Here is a 27,508-nt window from a genome sequence, read left to right on the forward strand (position 1 = left end):
TTTGTGGTGAAGAACGGTATTTCTGTCCTATAATGAGGTGGTAATACCCAAATTCTTGTCCTAAAACACACTTTGAAGTTACAGTGTGTTCCAAGCACATTGCACAGCAATGTGCTTGTATCATCTCATAATTAACTGTAATTAAAATACAATAATTTCCAGACTTAAGTGTAGTTAACCATTAACTTGTATTTATACACTGTATTTGCTGAACAGCATGGTATTTTCCTTCATTCCTCAAAGCTATGTAATCATGGAGTTACAAACCTTATCAGAATGCTCAACTAAAACAGTTTTTGTGGAGGTGGGAAGAAAAGCCACAAATACCTTGTTATTATTTAAACTTTTTAAAATAAAAATGACAATTCTTAATAAAATTTTATCAGGAAATTAAATAATTGAATGAGGGACTACTCATTTACTCCAAACCCCAGTTTCAGTCCTTGTGCCTACATGTGCATAGGAAAAAGTGGCATCAAGACAAGTCTTCAAGTGTCCACCTGGATTTCCTTACTATGCCTGATCTGTCTATGTACATGCCTATTAAACAAAATAAGAGCACATTTTGAGTGTCCAACTTAGCCTAAATGTAATTTAGTTGGTTCTTACATAATAAAAATATATTGTTAACATATTTTAAAGCATTTGCAATAATATTCAGTTGTGAAAAAAAAATACCACAACAACAATATAAAGAACACTGTTCAGTATTTTTTTGCCTATTCTAGCAGTAGAGATAGTCAACAGCAGAACATCAAGGATGATTGTAAAACCGTTGTATATACAACATTATGCATATTCAATTGTTGGCTGTTTGGGGGGATTTTTTTGGGAGAGGGGTTGGTTTTGTAGTGCTAGGATTTTTAGGTTTAGGTTAGGGTTTTTTAAAAAAATTGTAATTAATAGCACCTAAATTGAGGTTTCTGCAATCGTATCTATGGATGTTGCTCTGTAGTCTATCTATCTATCTAAACTGAAGTGCTACAGATCTCTACCAAATTAAAGTAAGTGCTTGATGCAGAAATATACCACAAGATAAACAGACATAGCCCATCAATCACCTGGATGGGATACCTATTATAAATGAACAAATATCTAGCATGTATTAAAAGTCTGGTTTGCTGCTTCTTTACAACTGAGAGGGAAAACCAGTAACACTTCCAAAATTCAGAATAAGTTTCAACTAGTTACCATCAGCATCCCACTTTCACATGGGATCTGCCCATCTCAGGCTGTAAAAGCTCTGCCACAGATAGTCCATCTCTTTGGAGACTTGATTTACAACTTTCAGCTGTGCTAGAAGGGCTTAACCAGTGGGAGGTAATACTTTTATGTCTCTAGTACCACCTCATGTAGAGTTTCTGCCACAACTCTGTTAGGGAACCAAGTCTTATTAAATAAACACAGATTCTTTATCCCCTCCTTAATTCGCATGCAAAAAAATTATGTGTCATCTTATCCAGCATGAGGCATTGGCACAAGCCATAAACAGATTGTGTAGTTGCACATTACCTGGAAATAAAAGGCTGGAAAGGAGACAGACTGAGATTGTGACTGACTTCACAGGAGTCCAAATAAACCAGTGAAATTAGCACTAGTATCATCCCAAAATGAGGTATTAGTACTAACTGCTGCAATTTAAGCATTTCATCAGTCTTTTTCCACAGGTTTCCTGTTCTGAGAGCTAGGAAGGGTAAAGAAGATGGCAGAAGTTTGGTCCCCATGGCTAGGGACGACATTTGTGCACTGTCGGGCACCCTGCACAGTTGGTACACAATGCACTGGAACAGGCTTTGACGCCAAATCCAATTCTCAGCAGTACAAAAAGCATTCTCCTCAAAGCAGCTTTGGGAGGATGAGGAAATCTAATCCTAGAGGGAACCCTGGTGCCCATGTACAATAGAAATCCCATCCACAACAAAACAGTTTTCTGGATGCACATCAAAGAATATACCCTCTTCAGAATGAACACTAAATACACCCAAATCACAACTATGTCAATATTAGCACTAGGAAATGAAACTGACTTCTAAAACTGATTCTGGGAAAGACTCCAGGTGACAGAAACTTCATGAGAGCGTTAGTGCAATGTTCCCTGTGATGGTAATACAGGTATAAACTTTTGCAAAATACAGTGTTAGGGTATGAAGATATCCTGAGGTTTTGCATGACAAATTAAAAGTTTTAGGAGCTCTTGTTTTAAGACACATTCAGTTTACACTTATGTAATTCAATGCACGAATGAAAAAGACAAACTTTCTGCAAACAGTCCTCAACAACATTTCAAGTTCCCAGTTAAATCTTACTTCATAATCAAATGCTTGTATTTGAGGTGAAAACAGGAATGGGTAAGAAATATCTGAAGCTTTCCTTCTTAACCCTAAGTGCAGTAAGTTGCTTAATTAGAACTGCCATATGACTTTGCTTCAAACAAAATTCTCTTCTTTCAGAAGTTTCTCAGACTCTGAGGGAGTTTGTTTTGAGTTTAGGTTATTTTTTTTTTCTTCCCTAAATAAACACAGTGCAATGCTCATTATCTGTCTCCGCCTGATCATTCTCAGTACTCCCTTCCCGGGGTCTTTCTACAACTCATAACATTAGGAAGTATGCCTGTTAACCATTCTGAACATTGACTATGCTGAGGGCTGGGACAAAGAAATACCAAAGGGACTGGCTATTCCATCACCAGATCACAGTCAGTGAACAGGGCAGGCAGGCAAGCACACCAGCAGTCTTCAGGGAAACATCAGTGCCTTGCTCAGCCTTTTCCCTGCTGCCTGACTCAGCTGAACCCCTTCAGAGAGGAAGCTCAACATAAAATATGCCACCATTCCATGTGCTTCCAGCAGCAGCCCAGCTAATTCCTGAAATACCAGATGTGCTCAGAACTGATAACCTGTACATCCAGCACGTCACTAGGGGCCCAGGAGAACAAGAGGAGAGACAAGGCAGAGACTGGGGGAGATAGGACTTGCACACACGCACACACATAAATGCTTCTCCCTTTACACAGCTCTAAATAAAATTAGGCTGCTCATGTCATTTCCATTGCCAGCTTAGCTCAAGCATGGTAAATTTCCAATTCAGCTCATTCACCTCACTTTGATCCATGCTACACATGCTGGCTTCTATTCATATCTACAACCATCACTGACAGCAGCAGAAAAAGCATAAATCCAACAATAAAACCCTTCTCAAAGCAAGAATCTAATGGGAACTATAGGATTAGGTAACTTTTTACTTTTTTCTTTACATTTTATTAGCTAGATCTAAACATGGTGCAGCACAATTTCTCTTGCAGCACATAAGAGATCAATACACTGAACACACCCAGACCAAGTAAGCTTAAATAAGTGGCCATTAGTTTTGCTCCTGGCCTTGTCCCTAAATCTTCCTTCTTGACCATTCAATTAAACCGCGCAAGGCATCTCCTTAGAACTACAGCTTTTAAGTAAACAGATAAAAACATGGAAATCTCAGGAAGCAAGTTAAACAGAACACTTAGAGTAACAAAATAATGACACAGCAACAAGACAGACAGAAATGATTTAAGCAAATGCCAAAACCCAGTTTCTTTTTTCAGTATTTCTCCTCATCAATTCTGTCACAGTTTATTTACAAATGATTAATGTATATTACAGGTTATGCAGTTTCCCTTTAGATCAGTATCAAAATTTCTGTATCACAGTTTTTAGACCCAATCTCAAAAACAGGGTCTTGGCGTAGAAAATGAGGTAGAGAGGAAGGGAAGGTTGCCTGTGTGTATGTGTCAAGGTATGCATATTTGGAAAACAAGAGACAAGGGATGTTTGCATATATTCATACAAAAAATGTATTACATACATATCCTACATGCATAAATAGAAACTAACTGAAAATCTCATACAACAGCTCCTTTTATATCATGTCTTTGTAACACATCCAAAGAACTAAACCCCAATATGTCACTGGGTAAACATAACCCTAAAGAGACAGTTTGGGTCAAGAAAATTCTAGTCCTGGCTTGCAAAGACTCAATCCAGAATTGCATTTTTGGAAGCTAATTCAGAAGAAGTTTTAGATTTTTCAACAGGTCTCTTCTATTTAACAGAGAAAAAACTTTAGCTGAAGAAAACTTCCAAATACGACACTCTTACTGTGCATTAAGTTTAAAAACAAGATTAGCTTACCACAAACACTGAAGCACTCAGACTTCACAGCTTCAAAGAATCATATAATGCCTTCACAGATCAAGCCATAGATGAGGCTCATAGCAAGTACTTGCTATGACATTCTTGGCTTAAAAAAAGTTTTGAATTTTAAAAAATCAGCCATGGGAACTATTGTTTTATCCAGTACATACTTTGCATCAGGAACTGGTCACATTAAATGGCAACTAATGATTCATTATTACATCTCAGAAACAGAAACAGATGTGAGGAAACACATGGAGCAACAGCAGAACCACCTCATCACCTAATTACCTTGATAAAGGGATTACACATTTAGTACAGACACTGGCAAATAGATGTTTATGAAACTAAAGCATTGTCTGCACTCTCTCTAAATGACAGGAAGATTATTTAATCCTGAGCATCACACAGTGAGTGGACCCTCTACATATGCAACAAAATTTATAGCGAGTTTGTGGGAATTTTTCTAGGCCTTGACTTCAGTAAGTCTGTTTACATTTTTCCCAGCCTAACAGGATTTGTCTTGCCCATCTACAAGATGCAAAGAAGAGTCAAAGATAACATTATGTTGCTGCTGGTTTGGGTGGAGTGTTCAGTGAGTTTTCTTTTCATGAAAGCCTGCAAAATAAGAACCAGAGCCAATCACAAGCGCAAGTATCACTTGCAGTCTAGTCAACAAGTAGTACGACTTGTAAAATTAGCTTCTTCACATGTTTACTGCCTCAGTGAATCCAGCCTGACCTTATGGAGGTTAGGACTCTCGTTTTGAAAATGCAAACTTATTAACAAACATCCCAAATTAGTCATCTGTAGAGTTTTATTACCCTGAACTACTTCAACTCAAACTAAAAACCATATTACACTTCCATCAGTTGGGAGATACATAACCTGTTTATTCTGGTGCACCTCTCTCAGCACAGACCCAGAACAGCCCCTCCTTCCTGCACCAGCTCTTCAGACTTCTTTTCAGCTCTGAGTTTATCCACCAGCAGGCTGAAGGAGTCATCTAGTGGCCACAAACAATTCCTGCAGCCTCACCAGCTTCTGTAGTCCAGCTGCCAGGGCAAGACAAGTTTTTCACTGCTTAAAGCACACGAGCACTGACAAGAGTCCACTGCAGGTCCAGTATCTGAAGCATGACACAGTCCTTGCAGCCTTGCTCATGATGTTCCTTGTTGATGTTCCTCAGTGTGCCCTAGATGCTAGTTCCCCACTTCTGGCCCATGTCAAGGCCAAAACCAAGCTCTCTCCTTATGCTTGGGAGGAAACATGGCTGTGTTATTCTAACCCTTGTGCAGCTGCCTGTCCCTCTTCAGGGGTGGGCAAACCTTTTTTGAGAAACATCACTACCCCTGGAAAGCACCAGTTCAGGTGACACAGATTAAACTGCTAAGAAGCAGCAGCAACAGGACAAGCCAAGGCATCCTCCCTGGTCCACATCCCTCCTCTGCCACAAACCCACTGTGTAGGCTTGGACATAGCACGTGGGTACTTAGGTAAGGTCTCTCAGCCATGGAAGAACCAGCTACCTAGTAACATGCAAAAGAAAGAACCATAATAGATTAAACAGGTGTCTGAAGTATGAGTTAAAATAATGCTTTGATAAACAATATTAACATCTATAAAAATCCTACTGTTGTGGTTTGACATGGAAGTGATTTTTTTTCCAGGAAGTTGGGTCAAACCAATCAGTGGTCAAGTTTGGATATTGGCACCTGAAGTGACCACTGAAGATAGGGATACGCCTCTGAGAACACAGCGGGTTAAAAGCAAGAACTCCCAAGAGCTCGCTCTCTTTGGTTCTGGTCAAGGTGCTGTGCAGACCTCCCCTGCCCAGCCATGGGGCTGGGTGGGGGAGGGGGAGCCATGAGGCCTGGTCGAGGTGAGCCGAGGGGTAGAAGGACTGGAACCGAGCCAGCTCCTGTGGACGGAAGGGTAGAGAGAAGCGGAGATGTCTTTGTCATTCCCCCCCCCCCCCCACCCCGAGGGAAGAGATAGAGAGTCCGGACGGCACCTGTAACTTTGCCTGCGCGGAGGAGAAGGAGGGGGGGGGAAGGTGCCCAGCCTTGGCCTTGGGAATCGGCTGCTGGGCAGAGATATCAGCCGTCCAGGGAGTCTGAGCTTTTAACCCTTTCCTGAGAAATGAAGGCTTTGTAAAACATTACTCCTCCTTGATTTGAAGTAGAAAAGAGACAGTCTGGGATCCGAGATGATGGAAGAAGAAATTCTCGAGTTGGAAGGAGATGATGGAGTGGCTTGTGGCTGGACTTTTCTTGTTAGCCATAGACTGAACCAAATTCTCCTAACAGAAGTTGCACTTAGGGTGGTGCGTTGGTGTGCCAGGAGACCTGTTTCAGTGATTACCAGCAGAGGAGTAGAGAGAACAGAGGAGAGCTGGAGAAGGTGTGGAGAAGCCCTCTATCTTCAAAGAAGAAGAAGAGGAGAAGAATACCTCTGTTCTTGGACCCTCAGCTCCAGGGGAAAATGGGGGGGACTGTAGTCCCAAAATGAGAAACTGAACTGTTGTCTCTTTTGGTCCATGGCAAAGCATCCTTAAAGGAGCCCTATGAGCAGTCTGTCCATGCACGGTGGTGAGAGCACTGTGACATGGAAAGGAGAGTGTCACACTGGCAGATTTTTCTCCGGGCGGTTGCCATGTGTGACATGGAAACACAAGGGTGGCAATTGTGTTTCCTGGGGAGTCTGTGGCACAGGAGAGACTCCTGTCTCCCTTGAAAAATTGAGTATTTGAATATTTGAAGGGTAGCAACTTGATCAAGATCCTGGGTGGTGTCTCACTGTTAAGTTTGTTTAGAAATTAGGTGGGAGGAGGAGGGGTGTTTTAGAAAGTCTTCATCCAGGATTTAGTGTTTGTAGTTTTTCTAGTAGTAGTAGTTTAATAAAGTTCTTTCCTTTGTTACTAAGATGGGCCTGCTCTGCTCTGTTCCTGATCACATCTCACAGCAATTATTTAGAAAAGTGTATTTTCATGGGAGCGCTGGCATTGCGCCAGTGTCAAACCATGACACCTACTAAGCTTCATAAATGTTCTCTGTACAACCCCTCCAGCCAGGTACACTACAAAAATTTAAGCACAGAATTTTTTATGAAAACATCAAATATTCATTCTTCAAATGAATGGCCATTTCAACTATGTAATAAAGTGAAAAACTGGTACTGATTTTTCATATCAACTCCTTGGTTTCAAAACAAACTCAGATTCATTTTTTTTCTTTGTGTTAATCTGTGTTACCTTTTGAATGACTGAATTGCAGACACCTAAGTATGTCTTAGGCAAGATTGTTTTAGGCTTTTTTTTGTTCCTGGAAATCACTTTGCTGCCACACTAACGCCAGACTCTGGAAGAACATGTTGCTACTCCTCCTTCACAGATTAGGAGTTCCTATTTGCATATTTTCTCTTGGGATGTTTGCACTGTTGATCAGAGGTGAATCTAATACAGTGAGCATAAGGTGCTAATCATCACACACAACTTTCACACCATTTTATAATATGCCCTCTTACACCCTGCCATGCGGTTTAACATCCTATAACTGAATCCCCACCCCCAAAATAAGGAACCATAGATTCTCCAAACCTTTCAAGGAAGGCAAAAGGCTTCTTTAAATTCATACTTAACCTTCCTGAGCTTCCACCTGCCTCAGTCACCTCAGTCACAAAAGTGTCACCTAGCTTTTTCCATCAATCTTATACATCATTCAGGTACAGCAAGTGAAAAATGCTATAAAATGCAAATTTTCATTCTGGTATGGTTAAGGAGCTCCAACCTATTTCAATCTGCAGCTGTAGGTGGAAAACAGTGGTACTACAACTACACAAAGACATGAAAGAAAAAAAATTATCCTTGCAAGACCTAATGTCAGAATTAAAGAGAGAAGATTCCTTCAAAGTAGTGAGGGCATGAGCAGTAGCTAAGTGATGTTTAAAGCTCTGATCCCAGCAGGCAACACCTCCATCTTGCTTCACATGTCTTAACAAATTAAGGGTTGGTCAAATTTGCCCTATGTGGAGGACCTGCAGAAAGACTGACTCTAAATCATATTTATTTCTCCAAGATGTGGGACACCTTATCCTTTTAGGTCCATAAATCACCAAGAGCTATTTCTTGCCACTCACTGCTCAGCGGTCCAGTCACAGAGGTCTCTGGAAGTGAGAAAAGAGTTCTACAGGACTCAGAGGTTTGTACAGGAACTACTCAGCTCTATTTCGCTACTTCTTAAAAAGACTTAATTTGCACTATCAACAAAAAATAATACCAATATTTTGCAGCCTTGATGAGACAATTCTAGAGTATTTAAGGTCCCTTGTATTGTGCCATAACTTGGTTGCCAAAGAAAGCATTGTTTTTGTAGTTTACTCTTAATAAGTACCTTCTCCACTTACAGCAAAAAGCGAGAATCTTACTTTTCCCTGTGAAAGAAAGATACAATCAAACCAAGTAGCCAATTTTAAATTTTTTTTGTCGTATTTGCATTTCTAGGTCATTGTTTCAGTCCTTCTGGTTTTATAAAAGCTGTGCAAACTTGACAGGGATATTAAAATAAGTTTTTTTTTTCTCATCCTGAAACTATCATTCCTCTTCTTACTTTGCCACAGTTATAATTTTTGGTTTGTAAAAAGTTTTCAATTAACAGTAAAATTTTGCAGCTTAAGGTATCCTAAAATATTACTCAAAATCTGAAGACACCATATGCCACATTTTTCTAAGGTTTTCAGTTTACTTTCATAGGGGAAGGGAAGGAGCAGAGACAACATTTTCAACTCTAAACTCTACCATCTGAGCAATTTCCAAGCAAAGTAAACATTGATCTTTTTATGCCTTGTCAAAATTCACTACCGTGGATTTCTGTACTTGCATGACATCTCTAAGAAAGTAACAAGGCCCCAGACAAAATGCATGTCTCATTAGCAAATCTCAGAACAGGAACTTTACCTTGGGATGTAACATTTGACTTCCTTAGCCAAAACACTGACCCAGTGAATGCCTGCTGAATACCTGTTGTTGGTTTTGCCAGCACCTGACACATGACAAAAGCTTGAAAACTATTAACAAAACCTTCCTGAACTCCACAAATCACACTCAAACAACTAATATCACCCCGCCATTTAAAAAACAAAGACATATTAGAATATTGGCCAGAGAAATGTACTCATTTTACACGCCACTCAAGGAGAAGCTATCTGCTCTTTTTCAGGTAGTTCACCACTACTGAAAATCTCAAGAGTAAGTGATGAAATTAAAGCTTTACAGCATCAACTTCAGAAAGGATCACAGGAGAATGATAAAAACAACATCACAAGACATGTTATCTTCAGCATCAGTAACTAACTGATGCTATCTACTCTGGAAACTATCCAGACTGCAAAATCATGTTTAAAAGATACATGTAAGTCCCTAGCAGAAGAAATAGACAGTAGTGCTCTAATTCTGGAGATACATCCTCCTCCTCTTGCACTTTACTTAGCTTGCCCTTAAGGCTGTAGCTTGACAAGAAGCAAGCATAGGCCAGCTCTGAAACCAAAATGAGTTGTGTCCCCTGTGCTGCTTTTCTACTATGCGCTCCTGGACCCCTTTTTAGGGAGGAACAGAGCTGTTCAGTTCTTCAGTCTGATTCACAATGCATTAGCTGGTCCACCAAGTAGTGGTCAGTTCTATCTTTAGGCAGAAAGAGTTTAGCTAATAAACAACATTAATTTTAGCTATGATCACTCCTCCAGTCTAGTTCATGATACAATAAAAACATTAGCATGGCCCCAAGATGCAAGGACTGTTTCTTTAAGTAATAGTGCTGCCATTTAAATACGGTGATTCACTATTACTTCTGTTAAATATGTCTCATTCCACTTCTTTGTCAGGGAGCTGTAATTCAAATAATGTCTGTATCTTCTATCTATGATGAAGATAGTGGTCAACATTACACATGTTGAAGGTGAAAAAAAAATACTCTGGGAGCCATTCCCTTCATTCTTCTCTTCATGCCTACAAATACAGAGCACTTCTTAGTACCCTTGTGATATCTCCAGTGAGGAAGTACCCAGCTTTAAGACACAACTTCTTATCCCCCTTTGGTGGATTCCAAAATTCATAAACCAATTTCTACAAGCTAAGAGAAAAATAGGTGGCTGAAGTATGACAGAAGCAGCAAATGCTTTGACTCTAGCTGTCAGTGATTCAGGAAAACCAGTTATAAGAACCAAATATAGAGCCACTGGTAGGAGCCCTTTATTGATACAGGTTGGATTTTTTACAGCAGCCTCCTATCAATTGTAACTGAGATGTTGAAAATAGGCACAAAACTGAATAAAACAGCACAAAGGTCCAATACCTGTTGCACTTGACACTTCACATTCTGCTGAAGTACTCAGTGCTACAGAGTTTCTTTACTGGCAGAAGGCAAGTAAAAAGGTAGTAACTATGGCAAACAAGGCTTGATACTTGGGCCCCCAATGGAAATGGGAATCTACAGCATAAGCACATTTACCACACATGCCTTGTGAAGACATTAGCATGTAGAATTATCTTTAGATTCAACACACTGAAACAAACGGGCTTGTGTTGTCTGTTCAACACGCTGATAAAATGTGCACAGCACATAAAATGTCTTTAGCTACTCTTTTATCGCTCAGAGTAATAACATAACACAGGGTTAATTTCATGAGCACAAGTCTATAACAAGTAGTAGATTTAGCAGCAATGAATTTAGAGATTGCATAGAGGAAAAACCATGCAGTGCAGTATACCCAGCACATAAAAACAAATATAAAAGATGCAAGGCCACACATGACTGGAAATTTTATTATTACCTCCTATACAATGCTCCTTCACCAATACTCAAGTGGAGGCCACAGATTAGGCTATAAAAGTGGTTTGTTTTCATTTTGCCCTTACACCTTTACCTACAAAGCTGTTCAACTGCAAGCAGTAAGTGTGAGCCAATAATACAACACCCTTGACTTCTACTTACCCTGAAACTTGAAGAATCACAGAAGCATAAAATCACAAAACGGCTGGGGTTGGAAGGGACCTTGAAGATCATCTGGCTCCAACCCCTCTGCCACAGGCAGGGACGCCTTCAGCTAGACCATGCTCCTAAGAGTTCCATTCCAGCTGCTCTTGAACACCTCCAGGGATGGGTCAACACCTCAGGGCAACCTGTTCCAGTGCTTCATCATCCTCACAGTGAAGAATTTCTTCCTAATATCTAATCTAAACCTACCCTTCTTTAGCTTAAGGTGATGCTCCCTCGTTCTATCACTACATGCCCTTATAAAAAGTCTCTCTCCAGCCTTCTTGAAAGACCCCTTGAAGTGTAAGGCTGCTGGTAAGAAGCAGAGCTAACTTCCACAAAGGCAAAATGGCAAGTCAGTATTCATCAAAAAAAATTACCAGAAATCAACCCCAATTTCTAATTTACTGCACCTCTCTCATTTTTTACCACAATGCATCAAACTTTAAAACATGTGCTTCTCCAAAACGGCTTTCAGCAAAGCTACTGGAGAACTTCACTGTAAAATCTAATAAAGGGTTCCACATCTTTCATTTTATAGAACAATCAATAAATTAAACTTGTCAGAACAGAAAACAGCTACTCAAATCACACACCCTTGTCTGGATCAAGAGCACAAGCAAGTTAGGCCTCAGATGATCCCGATAAAGATCTTTGATTTGTTACTAACGTCCCCCGTCACCTGGGGAGCAGCTCAGACCTGTGACAGTGCCCTGTAGCTCTGGTGGCACATCCAGCACCAGGAGGTTGGCCCACCACAGCTGCGTGTTTGAGTGGCTTCTCATGAAGAGTCCTCTGCAAAATCACTCAGAGCATCACAGCCAGAGCAAACAAAGTCATTCCATTAATCTGATTGTTAACAGGCAGTAATAAAAACACAGCAAAAGCAGAATATGGCAAAACAAAGTATTTGTGTAACCTACAACCAGTTACAGATTAGCAACTTCAGAACTTTATTTGAAGGAATACAGAGAATGGTGCTCATCTGTTTGAAAAGCTGAAAATTGATTAATGAACCTGAGGGATGCTTGGCAACTGTAAAAAGTAATTTTTCTTTTTTGCTTTTCATGTGTATAATTTTATTACCATGTTATAACATCACATCACTCCCTCAAATACATCACACTGTTCACAGTTATTACTAAACCACTGTAAAGTCTCTTCTCTTGCATTACACAATCCATCCAGAAGTTCTGAAATACCGTGAGTGGGTTTTTAAATTTGTCTAGAGTAAAATTTACCTTTATCATCTGTCCTTTATGGCTGTGTTTGTGTCATACCTATTTATACTTTTCAATGAGAAAAAACCAGATCTTTACAAACGATAAACTTTTATTGACTACAGATCTTTGCTACAGCAAAATACATCATTTCCTGAGTATACTCCATTACAGTATTAGCAAGAGCAAAACCATCGAATCGGAGATGGTAACAACATTGTTGCGGTATGTCTCCTCCCTCCCAAAGGTAACCCTCTCCCCCCCGCCCCAACCCCCATGAGCCCTGGCTTGTGAGACAGGGGGTCCAGGGGGTCGAGTGATTGGCAGATTTGAAAGATACCCCCTGCCCCCTGTGGCTATTGGTAGACCTAAGTGCCCCTTCTCCCCTGGCACCCCTCCCCCTCACCTGGTTGGTGGCTACCTGTCCCTGCCCCTCCCCTTACCCCCGGGTTAAAAGGACAATCCAGCCATGTGGCCGCTCCTTCTGTTGGAGCTGCCGCCAGGTCCACAGCTCTGTAGCTGAAATAAAGACTCTGGATCAAGCTCTAGCAGAAGTGCCTCCTTTCTTCACCATCGCCTGAAGCCTCTCCACTGAGGAATATCGCTCGCAGCCTCTGAGTAACCCAAGGGTGTCACTGGGGAGGAAACATCCCAGCTGCCACCATTGGACTCAGCAGCAAGGCAAGCCCGGGCAGGTCTCTGTCGGAATATTGGGAACCCCAATATTTGGCGCCCACTCGTGGGGCAAAAACTCGGCCCTGCGACCAGACGGAGACCCATCTGAGCTTCGCAAGACCACCGAGAGAGTTTCTGGCAGCTTGGCGTTCACTGGCAGGGCTTTGGACGTAGCTCTCCAGCACAGACTTGGATTAAAAAAGTCTCCTGAACGTTTTGCACCTCGGAGAAGAAAAGCTCCTTTCTGGTGAGCCAACTTCTCAGAGGAGAACAGGGTAGCTTCTCCAGCCCCGGGGAGGTCCTGTTCAGGTGAAGAGAAAACCCCGACAGACCAAGGAGCCTTCGCACCGATCTGGGTGAGTATTTCCACTCCACGGGGGGGTGGGAAGCTCAAAGGGAAATCCCTGCGAAGGGATCCCGTCTTTTTCGCCCTTATTAGGGCAGGTTTAGGCTACGGAGCCCCGCAGAATCGGGAACAGCAGCACGTGTGGCTCAGCTTTGTACGGCGCGGCTTTGCCGTTTTTAACAGCCGCGGGAAGCTTTGCTGACGCGGCCGGGAGGAGCGGCGGGCTCCGCCCGTGCCTCTCTCGGCGCGAGTTTCGGCGGGGGGGGAGCGCGGGGGGTCCGCGCGGCAGCGGCACCCGGCAGCGCGACCGCGGCAGTGTCGGCGCGGGCGTCGGCGCGGGCGTCGGCGGCTCCCGGGGGCGGCGTGGGGGCGCGGGCGGCGGGGGGGACCGCGGCTTTCGCTTCCTCGGTGCGCGCGGGCGGCGCGGCTCAGCCACGTGGCGCGCGGGAGTCAGCAGGAGCTGCCGGCGGCACTTTAAAGCTCGCAGAAGCTGCTGCTTTGTGCAGGGCTGAAAGCCACGTGGGTGTTCGCTTCCTGACTGCGGTTTTTGGAATTCGGTTGCGATTTTGGCTTTGCTTTAGGTCAGTGGGGTTTGTGTAGTGCTTGTAACATCTAAGATGGGGTCCAAACTTAGTACTACACAAAAAGGAGTTTATTATGAGATTTTAGGAATTTTAGCTGGTGGAAATGTGTCGTTTTCTAAGGGAAAATTGAAGCAGTTTATAAGATGGCTTTTTCTCCACTTCCCACAAGTCTCACCCGAGGATGTCCGCAGCACCCAGTTCTGGGACACTGTTGGACGCGAATTGGTAAAAATTGGAAAATCTGGAAATACTTCTACTGCTAAATTTGTGTTTTGGAGTTTGCAAATTCGATCTGCTTTGCCCAAACAAAGGGAAGTGAAGGAAAAGCCAAACAGCAACGATTGTGCCTCTGCTCTCCCTATTCCCCCTCACCTCAATTCCCAACCCTGTACCCCAAAACTTCGTATTTTAAAGGGAACAGAATCTGCTCACGCCCAGGAAGCTGGTCTCCCTGAGCACTTTAAAATGTCCGAGACCCCCTGTCCACGAGGTTCTGGCCAGACCGAGTGGAATTCTCCCCCAACCCTTGTCTCCCCAGCTCAGAAACCCCAAGCACGTGTTGGTTTTTCAGAGAGCAGTGATTTCAAAGATGGCTCCCAGTCACCACAGAGCCCACAAAATGGCGGATGCCACATGGCAATATCTCCCACCTGGTCTTCTCCTTCCCATGATCCCCCTTGGCATCCCAAAAATCCTTTCTTACCCATCACCCCTGCTAATCCTCGTGATACCTTCCCTCCCCCCACCCTTTCTGTCACTCCCTCAGCGCCGCCCCCATACCCTCCCCAGGGGGCGTCTACTGACGTGATGTCACCAGGCGTCCCCGCCCACTGCTCCCACAGTGTCCCCGCCCCCCGTTCCCACGGTCTCCCCGCCCCCTCCCTGGGTTCCCACGGTGGGAACACGCCCACTGCTTGTCCCTGTACCCCTACAGGTGATCCCAATGCTTGCAATTCAAACCATAGGGAACAGGGAACCGCAGACCCAATACAGGGTCCCCTTTTCTCACTTGCTCCTGTTACATATCAGCAAGCAGGGCAAGGGGAGGAGCCACAACTGCTAATTGGAGAAATTTTGCCCAACAAATAATAAAAGAAATTTGCAAAATTCATAACCAATACGGCTCACACAGCCCATACTTCCGTGGTCTTTTAAATGCTGAATCAAGCAGAACTGTAGTGGTCCCGTATGATTTAAAACAGCTTTTTGCATGTCTCATGACCACTACAGAATTCAAATTATGGGAAATTACATGGAAACAATTGCTGAAAGAGGCTCTCCCAGCCTTGCATGCTGATCCTAAAACGGCAAAAGATGTCAATGGTCTCCCAATTACCATTGAGCATCTCTCTGGTGAGGGTCAATGGTCTTTGGCCCCAGTCCAAGCTGCAACAATCCCTGTAGAAGTCCTTGAGAGAGTCAAAGAAGCAGCTGAAAAGGCCTTCTTTACTCTTCAACTTGATGGGCCTCTAGAGCCTTATAGTAAGATCAAACAGCTACCATCAGAGCCTTTCTCAAAATTTGTAGAAAGATTGACCAGAGCGACTGAAGTCCAAGTTAGGAAAAAGAATGCGAGGGAAGAAGTTTTGGAGGAAATGGCATTGGCAAATGCTAATGAACAATGTCGAACTGCAATTTTAAGATTATCTCTAGACCCGCCTCCTACTCTAAACGATATGCTTCTAGTCTGTAGCAGGAAAGTGCCTCTGATGAGTGTTGCTGAGGACACCAGACCAAAGCCGCTGCCAAGACCACCACAGAGAGTCGCTGTTGCCAGCCCTGCACCCATTCCATCAGCACAGCGACACACTGGGCAGCAGCGAAGGCCAGCGACGGTGGACCCTACAAAGCCATGCATGCTTTGTAGGAACCTTGGGCACTGGGCTCACCAGTGTCCCCTGAAAAGACAGTTTGATGAATTTGTAAATAGCAGGGAAAGAGAACTACAAGCTCTCCCAGAGGGTCAACAACAACAAAAAAACTGAGGGGGGAGCGCCGGCCTGCCAGGCGTGCAGACACAAAAAGAGCAGGCCAAGGGAATGAGGGAGGTGGGAAACACCAAGCGCGCGGTGACGTCTCAATTTCTCTAAGCGAAGCAGGTGCTTCAAAGACCACTTCTGCTGGTCCACCACCAAACGTGACAGCAAACAACCTTTGCTATGACTTAGGCAAACCCATTCTAACCACAACTTCGGTAAATGAGCCTTTCAGGTTGCAGCTGACGGAACCGCTCCACCTGAAAGACACTGACTGGCATTTTGTCTCCGTGAACCCACAACAGCAGGGTACCTGGCACGAAATTCGCTGTAAGTACATCATCGTTGGGGACACCAAACACACACCACAAGACATCGAAATTCCTCCAGGGATGATAACATCAGATCCTGGGCAATACGTTCTCTGGCTGCACTGTTTCCACCCACCCCTGTTTCTCCCCAAAGGACAAATCATAGCACAAGCTATCCCAGTGCCAAGTCTACCTGAAAGCACTGGAAAACAAGGACCCACAGTCGCTCGGGTCCAGGCTGTCGGGAGGGACAAACCCAAAATCTGGTGTAATGTCAGAGGGGGTGGGGAGTCTAAACGCATTGAAATGCTCTTAGACACGGGTGCAGACTGCACGGTGATCCCAGCACAGGATTGGCCGTCACAGTGGGCTTTGCAAAACGTGGCTGGTCACGTTCAAGGTATAGGGGGCTTGCAATTGGCGAGACAATCCAAGAGCATCGTCCAAATTGAGGGGCCAAACGGACAATTGGCAAATATACGTCCGTTTGTTTTAGACTATCCAGAACCCTTATTGGGGAGAGACCTGATGGCCCAGTGGGGAGTCACAATTGACATTCCAGATTCTCCACAGGATTTTTGGGCAGCGGTCACTGAGGAGCGCCCTATCCGAAAAATTAAATGGAAGACAGATACACCAGTCTGGGTAGGACAGTGGCCGCTCAGTAAACAAAAACTTAAGGCGATGAATGAACTAGTGGAAGAGCAGCTGAAAAAGGGCCACATTGTGGAGACCGAGTCTCCGTGGAACTCTCCAGTGTTTGTCATCCAAAAGGCTGACAAAAGGAGGTGGCGGCTCCTCCATGACCTCCGAGAAATTAATAATGTCATTGAAGATATGGGCTCTCTCCAATCTGGTATGCCATCCCCGGTGATGCTCCCCCAAAATTGGAATTTGGCTGTCATTGATATAAAAGACTGTTTTTTCCAAATTCCCCTGCACCCTGATGATGCCCCGCGTTTTGCATTCACTGTCCCCTCCACCAACAAAGGAGACCCACAGAAAAGTTACCATTGGAAAGTTCTTCCTCAAGGACTAAAGGTCTCGCCAACGATCTGTCAGTGGTATGTTGCTTCCTTTCTGTCCCCAGTGCGTGCAGCCGCAGAAAAGGCCATCATCTATCATTACATGGATGATATCCTTGTGTGTGCCCCCAATGATGATCTACTCACCCACGCGCTTGACCTAACGATCAATGCATTGGTTGTTGCAGGGTTCGAGCTCCAGGAAAAGAAAATTCAAAGGATGCCACCTTGGAAGTATTTGGGCTTGGAAATTGGAAAGAGGACCATTGTTCCTCAAAAATTAGAAATCAAAACAAAGATCGAGACATATGCAGATGTCCAAAAATTGTGTGGGTCTTTGAATTGGGTAAGGCCCTGGCTAGGTCTGACTAACAATGACCTCGGCCCCATTTTCGATTTATTAGAAGGGGAAAAGGACTCAGGGTCTCCTCGGGCTCTTACCCCAGAGGCACAGAAAGCTCTAGAAAAGGTTCAGATAATAATGTCCACAAGAAAGGCCCACCGATGTCAGCCTGAGCTGCCATTCCAATTTATCATCCTAGGTAAGTTGCCACATCTCCATGGGATCATTTTCCAGTGGGAGCAGAAACAAACAGCAAAGGCAGGAGAAACACCTAAAAAGGGCCAAGACCGGAGGGACCCTCTCTTAATCATAGAGTGGATTTTCCTCAGTCACCAAAGGTCCAAAAGAATGACACAGCCCCCGGAGCTGGTAGCGGAACTGATCCGGAAAGCTAGGACCCGGATCAGGGAGCTGGCAGGATGTGACTTTGGGTGCATTCACATTCCAATTGAGATAAAATCAGGCCCCATTACTAAACTGATGTTCGAAGGTTTCCTTCGGGAAAATGAAGTGCTGCAGTTTGCCCTGGATTCCTACTCAGGACAAATCTCTATCCATCGCTCTGCCCACAAACTTTTTGAGGAGCAGGCACAATTCAGTCTAAAACTGGGGAGTGTTCAAAGTAGGAGACCTTTAGAGAAGGCTCTAACCGTCTTTACAGACGCGTCTGGAAAGTCCCATAAGTCTGTTGTGACTTGGATGAATCCCAAAACTCAAGAGTGGGAGTCAGACATTGCTGAGGTGGAAGGTTCACCTCAAGTTGCTGAATTGGCTGCAGTTGTCAGGGCCTTTGAAAGGTTCTCAGAACCATTCAATTTGATTACAGACTCTGCCTACGTGGCAGGAGTAGTATGCAGGGCAGATCAAGCAGTACTGCGAGAAGTGCCTAACATCGCACTTTTCGAGTTGCTCTCAAAACTTGTAAAGTTAGTCTCCCACTGAGAGCAACCATTTTATGTAATGCACATCAGGTCACACACCAATTTGCCAGGTTTTCTCGCTGAAGGCAACAGGAGGGCAGATGCCCTTGCTGCGCCTGCAGAGATGGCCCCTCTCCCAAATGTTTTTGAGCAGGCAAAACTCAGCCACCAGCTCTTCCACCAAAATGCACCTGGCCTGGTTCGTCAGTTTCACATCACTCGAGAACAGGCCAGAGCAATTGTAGCCACCTGCCCCCATTGCCAGCAACATGCACTCCCTACGATAAGTGCGGGAGCAAACCCGAGGGGATTGAACAGTTGTGAGCTGTGGCAAACCGATGTAACACACATACCATCCTTTAGACGGCAGAAATATGTTCATGTCAGTGTAGATGCCTTTTCTGGAGCAGTCTATGCCTCTGCCCACACAGGAGAATCATCCTCTGATGCAATAAAGCACCTCCTACAGGCTTTCTCCTTCATGGGCATCCCCAAAGAGCTGAAAACTGATAACGGGCCCACTTACAAATCCAAGGAATTCGGGAGTTTCCAGCAACAATGGGGAGTAGAGCACAAAAAAGGCATCCCCTACTCCCCTACAGGTCAAGCTGTGGTAGAAAGGACTCACCGTGATATCAAAAGAGTCCTGGACCAGCAAAATCAGGTGCTAAAAATCGAACCACCCCACATCCGGTTGTCCAGAGCGCTTTTCACCATTAATTTTCTGAACTGTTCCTTTGACAACCTGAATCCACCAATTTTACGCCACTTTGGGGGAAACAGTCAGATGTCAGTGAAAGAAAAGCCTCCAGTTCTAGTAAAGGACCCTGAGACTTGGCAGACAGTGGGACCTTACAAATTAGTGACATGGGGACGTGGATATGCCTGCGTGTCCACCCCCTCTGGTTTAAAGTGGGTTCCATCTAAATGGGTAAGGCCCTATGTCCCCAAAGTCTCAGGGGATTCTGCAGAAGTGCCCCAGGTGGCTAACGCTGCCTGGAGAAGGAAACGCCGCGCGTGGTCCCTGGAAGAAATTCCATCTACACTTCCTATCAGGAACACTTTGTAATAATTTTTCTGTCTTAAGTTGCCTTTTACCAGTTTAGATCCCACTGTTGGTGTGCAGTGTCGAGGCACCATGAGACCGAGTCTGCTCCTCGTCTTGCTCGTGATCACCCCACCAGCGATCTCTTGGATAGTCCCTCAGCCCAAAGCAAACGTATGGACGTATGGACCACCTTTAGATCCCGCTGTTGGTGTGCAGTGTCGAGGCACCATGAGACCGAGTCTGCTCCTTGTCTTGCTCGTGATCACCCCACCAGCGATCTCTTGGATAGTCCCTCAGCCCAAAGCAAACGTATGGACCACCTTGACCAAAGCCCTTGGACAAGATCACATCTGTCTCTCCACAGCAACAGCCTCTGACCCCCTGTCAACTTGCCTGGTGGGAGTTCCCTTTAAATCCACGGAGTTCCCAAATGAAATGTGGCACACTTTAAATGAAGTTAACTCAATCGCACCTCCTCCTGGTCGCTACCCTGCTGACAATCCTCTACTGTTCTGGCAGGGGTGGGCAAGACAGTTACCAGTGCCGAAGAAGGAGCCACAAGAATTCCATCTCTTGGGCTCCATGAATGCAACATTTTGCATTCACTTTAAATTTAATCCCCGGGTACCATACTATGAAGCTGAACTAAACACCTACCCCCACCCTAGCAACCCACACTACACAGACAAAAATTGGTGCGAAAACTCAGTCCTAGTCATGCACACATCAAGTGACGATTATAAGCCCCGTGAACTCCCAAAAGGTGTGTTTTTAATATGTGGAGACAGAGCATGGGCAGGTCTCCCCCCTCGTCTGCTCGGAGGTCCATGCACCTTTGGCAAGCTGAGCCTGTTCACCCCAAACCGAACCAATCTAATGCATTGGCAAATAAAAAAACAATACCCATAAATTGGCTACCCAAAAAAGAGACCTAAGACAATTAGACCCAGACTGTAATTCAGAAATTGTTCACTGGTCCAGGTTTAAGGCCACCGCAATTACAGTCCTTCTGCTGTGGATCTCGGCAGCAAAAAGCATGGGAGAATTAGGCCGATTGGAATGTTGGGTTGCAAAACAGGCAAACCTCACTTCTACTGCCCTGAGTGACCTCCTATCAGACGAGGAAGTTACCAGGAAAGCCACCCTTCAAAACACGGCAGCCATAGACTATCTGCTCCTCCTGCACAACCATCGCTGTGAAGAGTTTGAAGGACTTTGCTGCCTCAACTTGTCATCGAAAGCAGAGAATGTCCATACCACAATCGACAAGATGAAAACCATGGTGAATGACATCAAGAGAGAAACAGACGACTGGCTGAGTGGACTGTTCAAGGGCTGGGGACTGTCGGGCTGGTTGGGATCTATACTGAAAACTGTGTTTTCTGCACTATCTGTTCTAGTTATTGTTATTGTAGTTGTTAGCATAGCTTTTGGGTTAATCAAGCGCATGTTTTATAAGTTGATTCCAAGCTCATCTTCCCCTCCTGAAGCCTACCACCTAGAAGCCCCCAGAGCCCCAATGGAGAACCCAGAAGGCTCAGTTAACACTGACGATCCTGAGGAAGAGGACCCTACTTACCAGCCATGGTTCGGCGAGCCTTCTGCCCCCCAAACCCAGTCCTCTTCATTTTAAAACAAAACAAAGGGGGAGATGTTGCGGTATGTCTCCTCCCTCCCAAAGGTAACCCTCTCCCCCCCGCCCCAACCCCCCATGAGCCCTGGCTGTGAGACAGGGGGTCCAGGGGGTCGAGTGATTGGCAGATTTGAAAGATACCCCCTGCCCCCTGTGGCTATTGGTAGACCTAAGTGCCCCTTCTCCCCTGGCACCCCTCCCCCTCACCTGGTTGGTGGCTACCTGTCCCTGCCCCTCCCCTTACCCCCGGGTTAAAAGGACAATCCAGCCATGTGGCCGCTCCTTCTGTTGGAGCTGCCGCCAGGTCCACAGCTCTGTAGCTGAAATAAAGACTCTGGATCAAGCTCTAGCAGAAGTGCCTCCTTTCTTCACCATCGCCTGAAGCCTCTCCACTGAGGAATATCGCTCGCAGCCTCTGAGTAACCCAAGGGTGTCACTGGGGAGGAAACATCCCAGCTGCCGCCATTGGACTCAGCAGCAAGGCAAGCCCGGGCAGGTCTCTGTCGGAATATTGGGAACCCCAATACAACATAATTGCTCGTCTCTTGTTATTGAGCCGGGCTAGGTTGTGACGCCTGGTTTCTCCTCCAATAACTGCCTGGACCCACGCAAGGTACGAGCAGCACTCACCTCCTCTGCCTTCCCACTCACAGAGCTGGCACACAAGTGTTTTCGGCGCAGCGCTCTGCCATCCTGCCTACAGCCCAGGCGCTCTGCAACACACCACGACCACCGTGACACCGCTCCTCCAGCCCGGCGTTCGCCTGTCACAAACAGAGCCCGCAGCCACACACAGAAATTAGCTCCAGACCGATGAAAATAACTCTTTCGGGGGAGGAGTAACGGCGCTATTCCGAGGGAAACGAAAAGCAGGAAGCAGATCTCAGCAGAGCGGGGAGCACGGATGGGGCGGAGCAGAGGCACGGAGCGAGGAAAAGTGGAGCAAAGACTCGCTGCTTATAGCTTGGCTTTGGCAGTATGACCAACCAGCACCGCATTACTGAAATACCAGCGCCGGGGTTGATACGGACGCCAGCACCCCCTGGCCCAGGGGCACAGGCCCGCGGCAGCCCCACGCAGCGCACTCGCCGCACAGGTACCGGCCCTGCGCAAGCGGCCTCACACGCCACCCGCCCTGCTGCCGCCACAGACCCCAGCCTCGCAGTGGCCCTGGATGCTTCCTGCTCGTCCCGGTCCGGGGTGAGGGCTGCCGTGGGCGCCGAGCCCGCTATCACACGTGAGCCGGTTTTAAAGGGCACGTCCTGCGGGACGGACCCAACGCTCCTGCTCTGCAGCTGCAGAACTCCTCCGGCGTGCTAACAGCAACAGATCATGGCATCTTCTGAAAGACTGAACTGCTGCATCTAGCGCGTAAATAACAACTTCTGATGAAGTTTAAAAGAAAAAAGGGGGATTCTTTAGGAAAACAGCTTCAAGAACTGAGAGGCTTTTCATTCTAAAACTCAAACCGACTCAAGCAGGGCTTAACCTTGACAACAGCATCTCTCACCCTATAAGGGCTTTCTCTATCTCCACGGGGCTCCCGTTCACAAGGGAAGGCAGGCCATGGAAGCTCCCTGCAGGAGCTGGAAACCCCGGAAAGGCTGGTGCTGCCGTCCTGGCCTGTGCCAGAGTCAGGCTGCTTCTGCTGCTTGCCTGTCCCCCACATTCCTCAGCAGCAAGGCTGGTTTGTGTCATTAGGACAGCGTTACAAAAATCCCACAGAAAACACTGATATACAGCATTCTAAATAAACGTGAGCTTGGAAAACTCCAAGGCAAGGTGGCCAACCAATTTTATTTTTACCACTTCTTTCGTGTATTTTCTCTTGTCTGCTCAGTATAGGAACCTGTAGCATGTCTAACTCCAATTTGGAAGATTCTGTTCCAGATTATGAAACTCAGCAACTTCTAAGAAAGCAATTAATTTCCTTTTAAATTCACTGTGGCTTGTTCACTTTTTGACACTGTTTCAAAGTATGTCCTATACTCGGTCTGCAGACAAATCCAGAGCAAGAAACACAATCACACCTCTCTCCTAGCCTCACTCCAAAACCTGTGGCCTTTATTTCCAGGAGTGGGCAGACAGGACCCATGCCTTTGGGTCCCAAGGCTTCCCAGTTCACAGCCTGCCTGTGGTGACTGCAGTTACACTGATTCCTCAGGCTGTAAGCTGAAGGTCACTGATGCAGACACACATCCCCATCTACAGCTCTTCTGACTGAGCAGTCAGCTCCCACCGAGCAGATGCAAAGCCTCACTGCAGCAGGACCTTCAGGTGCTGCAGCAACATCACAAAAGCCACAAGGAGACTAAAGGCAGCCTGAATCTCAGCATGCAGGCTAGGCTAGCCAGAGTTTGAGCAGCAACACACTACATCCTATCCCCCTTAATATCAATGCCATTTCTGCACTAGTGTCCCTGTAGTTTGGCAGCTTTAACCCTTTTCAATCATAAACTGAGATACTAGTTTTACTCCCACGAGTACTTAATGATTCTATTTGGGGGATACTATTAGCACTGGAGAGATATACAGCTGCTTTCTTACTAAGGAAACAAACATCTTAAAGCCAGAACTATATCAAAACTGCAAATGTGATTTACACACTCAGCTGAACAGATTTAATGAGCATTTAAACCAAGAAACCACAAAACCTGCATGGAATATTGTGCTGTGGTGGTATGTGGACCAACAGCAGACAAGGTAAAAATACAGGTAAGAGCTCTTAATAGTAAAGAACTTAAGAGAAACAGCAAAGATGCTCCCAAAGCTTTTCTGATACAATTATTGTTACATAAATACCTGGGCTTCTCTTCAAATCAAAACCAACAATTGTACTGCATTACTCACAGCTCTTGGAGTCCACAACCCCTGAGATAAATGAGCTCATAAGCCCACCACCAATCTCAGGGTTATTCTGTGTATTTCAGAGAAGCTGTTTCCTACCTGCTGTATAGAAAAATTCTACAGAAATGAGCGCTGTTTCCCCCCTGCTTCTCAAATTGATACTCAGTTTTGAAAGGGCACTTCTTAGTCCTCATCAGTACTGGACAGGTATGTGTTGCTACAGTGCATAGAAAACCCTCCTTCCTCCCCTCTACTTCTTTACTTCAGGTACACCTGAGAGTATTTCACTAGATACAACAAGGACCATTTACTTCAGCAACCTCAAAAGCAGGAACAGAAAGCAGAAACAGCAGCATCTTTTTTTTTTTTTCCCTAAAAGAAATACTTCTAGCAGGAAATAAATAAAATGGACCATTGTTATGAGGTTAACTAACAAATCACTTAAAGCACATCTTTAACAACTAAGGTACATATTCAATCTATCTTGACTTGGTAACAAAATAAAACTTTCTCACATCTTTTTAAGTAACCTATTATATATTTTGCAAATGACTTTGAACTATTCTGAAAGACCCTCCTCTACCAGCCCACTTCAGTCTTTTATTAAAGGCACTTCAACCTTAAGATGACAGGCCATACAAAGAAAAAGCTGGAAAAACAGGCTAAAGTATTGCATTGTTTTCAGTACAAAAAGCTCAATTTCTTTAACCCTTTCTATGCAAGAAACTTCCTTGAGAAACAAGAGTAGCATCTGCTTGTACTTCAAATAATTACTCTCTGCTCATTTGTCTCTCCTAAGTCTCCTTGACTGAGGTCAAGAAAAAAACAAGTACATTTTAAAATCCAAGTTTACCATTTCAGTAGGATTTCGCAGCCAGGACTGTTAACGTCATGTTATGCCACCATTCTTTTCAAAGCAAAACAGTTTGTGATTAACACTACCAAACAGTTAGACTTCTGTCATTGTCTTTGCTGACTAGTGTTATTACCCTGTCCAGAGGTCTCACACTGCAGTACAGATACAGCAGTACATGAGCAGCTTTTAACTCTGCACTCATTACTTCCTACAGGTCTGCAGAAGGAACTAAGAAGATGAGTCTGTTGGTAGGCTTACATTCATTCTTTCAGGCATTCACATAATCTACAGGACAATGTTTTAATGTCTTTAAAGTAATTTTGGAAAAGATGAAAACACACTACTTTAAATTGTGTCAGCTTTTTTCTTGCAGGGAGATACACAGTTTTTTAAAGCTTGAACATGGTCAAAAGGGATCATCCACTAGCTACTAGATAAAAAACTACCTCACAAGAAGGCATAAGGAAGAAGTAGGAAGCAGTAAAAGTGTGGATATGAACACACTTAGAAGTCCAAGCACTTTCAGTCATGCAGTTACTGCTATAAAACTAACTTGATGTTTTGTATTGCTTAAACTACCGTTGTCAAAATAAATTTCCATGTGACAATTTCTCACCTCTCATTCCCTACATTAATGGCAGGTGAAGATTAGGCACCAAACTGTCTCCGTATTTATTTAAAACAAGACAAGACAGAGGTAGTTTGATCACTCATTTACTCACTCCATCAGTTTATCTATCTTGTCCTGAACTGACATGATGACTTCTCCTGGTTTGTTGCTCGGGTACTTTATGAGCATTAACACCACTTAGTAAGTGACTAGGATGGAGAAGATCTGGTCAAAGAAGATAGAAAAAGTAACACTGATTAATCTTGCCCAGGTGAAGGTTTTCCCCCTGCTATACAGCAAGAAAATACAGCAGCTCACAGCTGTGTTGTGAGCCAGCAAACAATTAAATTAATGAAACAAACATATATCTTGAGAGTATGCTTAAAACACTCCAAAACTTAACCTGAAAGTGACTAACAGTGAAGGCATCCAAACAATTCTCCAATCAAATCTGCAATTTCAGTCTACTACTGTAAGCCCGCCTCCAGTAAAATTCAGACCTGAACTGTGCTCACATATACATAGAGAGTATTGCAGCAATACTAATAAAGTAGCATCTTTATTGAAGCTCCACATTTTATTCCAACTCCATGAAGAAATACAATTTTAATTACTAAATCTAGACAAAGTCACTATTCACCTCAAAACAGAAGCAATCTCTCAATCCAATGCTTATATAACACTGCAATACCACACAATTAATACAACACTAAACAGACACATTAACTGATAAAACACTCCAGAAAACATTGACAATCTGTGTATTCAGAAATAGCAGAATCACCATTTTTATGATTCCTGGATCTCAGCACTTCTTAGACCTTGTATCCAATACTTTCATATATGCACATGTACACAGCAGTGCTTTCTGAGCTATGCAGTACATTAACAGCACACTTCCATCATAGAAAGCCACTGCCCTGTTACCTACTGCACACACCCACACACCTCAAACGTCAGAAAAACTTCAGGTACAAGCATAATACCTAAATAATGCTTGAAATACCCAAGCCAAAAATCCTACCAACAAGCAGCATGCTGTCTCTTCTTATCCCTCCCCCACACTGTTACCCTGAGAAGTTAAATCCCAATTCTTCTCTGCTATAGGTGGAAGGTACTCAGATACTACATACAATATGGAAGAATAAAATCCTATTACTTTTGCCCCCTTTTTAAAATTATGAGAACAAGTTACCCGCAAATTTACAGATGTAGAAGTTTACTTCTCACAATATAAATTCACATATTACTTGTAGCAAAAAAAAAAAAAAAAAAAAAAAAATTCAACACATTTCCAGTATCAAAGTTTCTTAAAATTAGGAGGGTTTTGTCTAGTTTTTACTTTAAGAATGATGACAGCTGCTCTCCATGGGGTTAAAATGCAATCCAAAGTTTTAAAAACGAACTTCCATTACTATAGTCTTCTCTATTTTCTAGTTATATGAGAAACAAGATTTCCAGAACAACCCAGTTTTCTTCCTAGATGTACTGCTGCAATATTTTCTAAACATATACTTAAAAAAGGTGCAAAGACTCAAAGAGCAGTTGAAAAGAAAACTATTTCACTCTGCTAATTTGCATCAAGTTTTATAGTTCCTATCCTCCCTCCTAAATGGAAAACTAATTGTGATAAAACATCAAGCCCAATTAGAAACAGTCACTACACACAACTATTTATTTGAATTTTCCTTTTGAGTATGTATAATTGTTTTTACAGAATCCTCCAGTATTTGGGCCAAATCTTGTCATCTTTTCTGCAAGGAGAAAAAACCCCACGCTCCCTCCAGTTTCACATCTCATTCACTAACTACTTCACTGAATTAAAATCCTAATCTATATAAAAATAAATCTTTCAAATTTAACTTATTTTAATGAAATGCTAAAAAGCATTACAGCAGCTTGAGGTCTGCTTTC

At 44.2% G+C, this 27,508-nt stretch overlaps 1 protein-coding gene across 6 annotated transcripts in view; it reads right to left on the minus strand.

Annotated features, from left to right (window-relative positions):
- Nucleotides 1–27,508, minus strand: part of BBX (BBX high mobility group box domain containing) — a 138,397-nt gene that overhangs the window by 82,924 nt on the left and 27,965 nt on the right. For 2 of the 6 annotated variants that reach the window (XM_068180854.1, XM_068180840.1), the window contains exon 1: nt 21,912–22,358. The exons of the other annotated variants lie outside the window; for them this stretch is intronic. The gene's annotated coding sequence lies outside the window, so the exon portion shown is untranslated. Of the gene's footprint in view, nt 1–21,911; nt 22,359–27,508 lie in introns of those variants that run through there. 6 annotated transcript variants of the gene reach the window in all.

The sequence above is a fragment of the Anomalospiza imberbis genome, chromosome 2, assembly GCF_031753505.1.
Source record: "Anomalospiza imberbis isolate Cuckoo-Finch-1a 21T00152 chromosome 2, ASM3175350v1, whole genome shotgun sequence".
Taxonomy (NCBI): Eukaryota; Metazoa; Chordata; class Aves; order Passeriformes; family Viduidae; genus Anomalospiza; species Anomalospiza imberbis.